Raw genomic sequence first — 5,795 nt, 5'->3', positions numbered from 1 at the left:
TGAAACCTTAAGACCAATGAGAGTAGCTGCAGTATCTTACCTCCAGTGCTTTTTATACTGCCTACCATGTAAAAGGACTCATCTCAGTAAATGTGGAGTGATGGATTAAAACATAACAGCTGTTATTTACTTTTAAAAGTTCATTTGGACAAAATTAAAAAGTAATACATCAAACTTTCCCATATCCCTGGAATTTGTGCCCTAGGGGAAAAAAAGAGGCTAGAATTAAAGGAGTCAAATGTGGCTAAATAAACATAGTGAATAGTTTTCCTAGAAATAACTTTATTTTAAAAAAGTAATATGGAATTATATGAAAGGCAGCAAACATGTAATACTTGAATAAGACATTTTTCTTAAAAAACTTACACACATAAGAAATTAAATGTGTATGTTAGAAATTTTAACATTAACAGAATGCATTTAGAAACATTACCAAGAATACAATTTGTAGCCAAACCTTTTTTAGTCCCTACTAGTAATGCTTTTTTACCACTTAAGTATAGACAAAGCCTAAATTCAGACTTCTTTTCTTTCAGATACATTGCATCTAATGTATGTTACAAAAACTACAGGGAATTAGATTTATTTAAGCTCTTTTAGTTACAAGAATTTTCCACAATGCAGTCAGTAGTGGGGTAAGGAGAGGATGAAAGTTTCCCTTCTGTTTGTTTATAAGTGACATTAACTTGAAATACATAACTGTTTTTTGAGACTGTTGTTCAAAACCTAAATTTTTCTGCCCTTTTCTACTAGTTACCCAAAAGAAGCACAGCAGAACAAAGGTAAATTTAAATTTAATACTGTTAAATTCAGTGTTCAAGATAAACTTCCATTGTGTTTTATATATATGTTGATAGTATAGCATTAACATAATTTTATATGAAAGTATTTAGCTAGAAGCACAGTGGTAGCTTTAAGAAAGCACAAAATATTTCAATGAAAATATAAATATTTATATTTTTATGGATATATATGTTGCAAACTTAAGGTAAATCAACACAGGATAAAATACAAAAAACTTAAATATAAACCCTATATAGTTTATTTCTGGTGAAACACAAATAGTTTTCTACTATATTAGAAAATACATTAATTCGTACCAACACTAGAGATATGTCACTTAAATATATATTACTCTATTTTAGGGGAAAAATGTTTCACATTTTCATAAAATACAGATAGACTGCAATAAAGTCATTTTTCTTAGAGTATACAGATACTGAGGAAAAACAAAAATATTTAAAAATATTGTCTTGAAATCATATTCTTTTTCATTCTTACATTCATAAACTAAACTTCTTAGGCATTCGCCTCCAGTGACCAAAAGCTCTGTCTTCAAGGAAATTGGCTTGGTAGTTCTTGGTCTAGCACTCTCGTGTGAGATGTGTAAAGTAAAGGGACATCTTGAACATACTCTGTCTCAGTGGTGTTAGAACAAGTGAACAGACGTGACCGAGAGCACTTCACAAATGGTAATGCCTGATGACAAGACAGCTGAAACCAGAGGCCTTTCTTGTGCTGAAACGGCTTTCTCGCTGGCCTGAATACAACGTGCTTTCCCACTGCACACCCAGGTGTGACTGAAGTGAGCACTGAATACGGTCACTGCACACTCTCTCTCACAGAAACAGTAGATAATACAGAGTCTTTAGACATCAAAAATAGCAGCAATATCACACAAGTTATATTTTTGGTTCATGAACATAAGATAGCCATACCTCAGATCAGAGAAATCTTAATACACATGAGGCCTTAAAACAATAACAACGTGGGAAAGAAAAAAAAACCCAAATATATGTGAATTAAAGAAAATAACTGATAGGCAATATTTGGTAAATGATGTGAATAATTAAAGATTGCTTTCACTTAAGTATCTAAGTCCATGATTTAAACGTGTATAAAAGACTTGGGAATTCTCTTAGACTCTGTACATCATTCAGCACACAACTGCAAAAATGTTTGACATCTCTGACACTCCCAACAGGATGAAGTTACACAGAAATCTGTACCAAACTCTGAGATTACTGCTTTCAGTGTAGAATAATTTTTTCTCTTTACAACAATGCTCAATGGTTATGATTTCTGGAATACCTTTTTCAAATTCTCAAAAAGTAGGATAAAAAATTGAAGTTAGAGTGATAGAAAACCACTGTAAGATAATAGCAAAAAAGGTGAAAAAAGCTCTTGCCTAAGAGTCTGCTCTTATTATTTGGTCATGGTGGTTATTTCAGGTTGAAACAGCATCTCTAGTATTGCTGTCTTTGAGCATTTTGTTTCTGGAAGAAAGACTTTCCAAATTCATAGGTACTGATCATAACAGCACAAGCAGGAGCAATTTTAATTAAATGAGGAATCAGTCCTAAAAAGGGAAGAGAAAAATTTTACCTTACATTTCAAAATGTAATTTATTTTTTCATTCTGACAGTTATCAAATTAAGTGAAGTAACATAATAAAACACTGTCCCATAACTGGTGTCAAAGAACAAGCCAAACTGTTCACTCCTCACTTTAATTCCAAATTACTTCAAAAGTAACTGGTATTTAAAATTTTTAAACTTACAGCAGTGATATTTAGGAGGAAATAGTAAATGAGGAATATTTTCAAAAATTTTCTACTGAAAGGCAATTAAAAGGAAAAGTAAATATTTTAGTCAACAGTTTGGTAAAGGAAATATTTTTACCTGTAAATAATCCAGAAAATCCATTCTTAGCAACAGTGTTCTTCATTATACTCCAGGTCGACATTTGCAAAGGCATAGAAACTAAATGTTAAAGAAATAATGCTATTAAAAATTACCACTTAATTTCTAATATAGATAAATACACATCAAAGCGTGTTTATGGGCTTTGGGATATATCATTTCATTATAATAAGAACAGATCTGTTTACATAAAGAACTATTTTAAATCTTATTTTTAATAGTTGGATTCATTAAAAAGAAATTTTAAAGGCACTTTTAAAGTACATAGGACTAGATGTAATCAAGGAGGAATATACAGAAAGTCTCTCCTGAACTGATGTTTAAGCTTGGTGGTGTGTATCTTTTATACATTTTTCCATATCTTAAAAATCTTTCATAATGAAAAATTTTTAAGATGTACAGGAATTTTCATGGGGTTCCCCAAGTGAAGCCATTTTTCATTGTACTTTTATGCATTCATTAAAAAAAACTTTTTTTCCCAAAGAGAAGCTTTAAGGAAAATAGCTCATTCTCCCTAGGGAGGTTCCACCTTACTAGAATCCTTCTGAATAGATGTGCTAATCTTGAAATAAATCAGTCCTGTCTCCTCTGAAGGGAAGAGTTTTCCTGTAGCTAACAGTAACATCTCACTTATTTGCAACTGCTCAAGTGTCTGGAACACAGTAAAGAAACAGATTTATACATCTATTGAAAACAGCAAAAATAGATGTTACTCAGATTCAAATATAAACCTCATGAATGTGCTGTACATACAAAGTTCACTCAGCTTCATTGTACATAACGATTCTAAGCAGCTGGCTTAGCCCGCAGACTACAGACACTAAAGGTGAAAAAAATCTGCTAAAAGGTGGGCATCCTACCACTACCATCCTAACACTTCAGCACTGTGACAGCTGAAGATTTCAGTCTTGCCCAGCCCAGTGTGTGATAGGCCAACACTCCTAAGTGTCTCACTAGTTTCTGAGAGCTGCGTTATGAAACTACAGTAATCAGTGTGTACAGTGATGACAACTCTGAGTCATTAGGATTAAAGTACATTTTAGTACGTATGCCTAGGGAGAAAAGGGAAAATTAGGGAAAGGGATCATTCAGTAACAGCTCTGTAGAATTTGCAACTTAATGAAGAGGGGCTCATTATCATATCAGATTCTCTATGAAGATAAATGAGGCCTTGTCATTTAAGAAGCTAAACTATCTATATAAATAGTGTAAGTAAAACTACAGTGATTAGAGCAACCAAACAGAAAGGATACATTTTAAAACCAAGAACAAAGTATTTATGACTGAAATTTAACCCTCTAAAACAGTGACAAAAGCTTTACACTGCATGTTGACAACTTATACTCCTTTCTTAAATGTTTTCAGTTTTGGAAACAACTAGTAAAGAAAGGAGGCTAAGTAGCTGGGTATTTCTAATCTTATGGAGCTCAGATTCCAACTGCTAAGTAGCTTCAGTTGAGTCGACTCTGTGCGACCCCATAGAGGGCAGCCCATCAGGCTCCGCTGTCCCTGGGATTCTCCAGGCAAGAACACTGGAGTGGGTTGCCATTTCCTTCTCCAGTGCATGAAAGTGAAAAGTCAAAGTGAAGTCGCTCAGTCGTGTCCGACTCTTAGCGACCCCATGGACTGCAGCCTACCAGGCTCCTCCGTCCATGGGATTTTCCAGGCAAGAGTACTGGAGTGGGGTGCCATTGCCTTCTCCTCAAGTTCCAAACTGATCTGTATTTTAACAGTAGGATGAGATGAATGTAAAAGAAGACGAACAAGACTTCTCAACTGGAGGGAAGCCATGGCAGAGCCCTGCCTAAAGATCCAACGTCCAAGAGCTCTTTCTACAGGGGAAAAGCAGCTTCATACACTGTAAGGAAACACTGTGTGATATTAATATTTCAAGCACAGACAACAATAAACAGTCTTCTACTGACCATCCAATTGATCAAATCCTAACAATTTTATGTTTCAGAAACAAAGCCCTATTTCCAGTGGGCTTGCTACACTTTCTATAATAAAAACAGAATGAATCTAGTAGAAGCAACTAATAGTACTTTTAAAAAAATATGGACCATTGTTAAATTCTTTAGTGATGTTGTTCAGTATTGCTTGTTTTACGTTTTGGTTTTTTGGCCAGGAGGCATGTGGGTGGGATCTTAGCTCGCCAACCAGGGATCGAACCTGCACCTTTTGCATTAGAGGGGAAGTCCCCAGGACAATTTTTCTAGACGAGATTACAGGTTATATAGTAGTAGATGGGATAACAGGCAAGGGGAAAAAAAAAACCACATCAAAAGGGAAGCTAAAAAATAGAAAAGAAAAAGAATATGTATATGCATACTAATATAGTCTTTAAATTTTCTTAAAATTTTTGCTTAGGTTTAGAGGTTTTTCTGGGTACTCCATTCTAGCAGTACATTAGTTTGAGTTAAATAGAGAGGAAGGCAACCAAGGGGCAGGGGGAATCTTGTCTTCCCTATCTTAGCTATTCCTAACTATCTAGAAAGAAAATACTTTTCATGGCATCTTAGACACATTTTAAATTAAACTTACTTTTCTGGCTTTCATATATCCAAAGTTGTATCTGCTCTTATGTTTTTACCACATCAAATTGCAAAGTTACAACAGCTGCAAACAAAAATTGATTAAATTTTTCCCAAAGTATTTTATACTCTAATTAGCATATTACTTAGTAAAGACAGTAATAAAATCATAACTAAACTGAGAAAGTGAAACCAGAGATGTTTAAAGAGAAGCTCCTATTGAAGAGAACAGATAAAGTCTTATGCATTTCTCCCAAAGTTCAGGACTAAGAGAACAGTCCCCCTATATTCCTGAGGTCACACCACACTAGTTGGCAGGCAGAATTCCAACCAGACCTCTGACTGCAAAACCAGTATTCACAATTTCTGATTCTCCTGTGTGTTCCACTATTCCTTTACTACAGATGAAGGCATATGTATTTTAAAGCAGAAATTACTTAGTAATTAGCATTTAAAATTTTCCAAATGTTTTTAAAATTGTTAAAAAATTAAAGAAAATGGACTTTTGAACTTTTAGTGCTACACAGATTTTCTTTGTGGGTTTCAACGTATTTATCAA

The 5,795-nt window shown here is 34.1% G+C and overlaps 1 long non-coding RNA gene across 2 annotated transcripts; it reads right to left on the bottom strand.

Moving 5' to 3' along the window:
• Nucleotides 1–262: 262 nt before the first annotated feature.
• Nucleotides 263–5,329, bottom strand: LOC120878098. Of its 2 annotated transcripts, XR_005724457.1 has the most exons (3): nucleotides 5,247–5,329; nucleotides 2,682–2,762; nucleotides 263–2,359 (listed from the first exon to the last, which is right to left on the bottom strand). It is a non-coding gene; the product is annotated as an uncharacterized LOC120878098 (long non-coding RNA). The 2 variants fall into 2 exon arrangements; XR_005724456.1 differs by lacking the exon at nucleotides 5,247–5,329 and having other exon boundaries at nucleotides 2,682–3,146.
• Between the last annotated feature and the right edge of the window lie 466 nt (nucleotides 5,330–5,795).

This window comes from Oryx dammah, unplaced genomic scaffold (genome assembly GCF_014754425.2).
Source record: "Oryx dammah isolate SB20612 unplaced genomic scaffold, SCBI_Odam_1.1 HiC_scaffold_18, whole genome shotgun sequence".
NCBI classification, from domain to species: Eukaryota; Metazoa; Chordata; class Mammalia; order Artiodactyla; family Bovidae; genus Oryx; species Oryx dammah.
The sequence above is the reverse complement of the archived record's forward strand: the minus strand, read 5'-3'. Positions and strand labels throughout refer to the sequence as shown.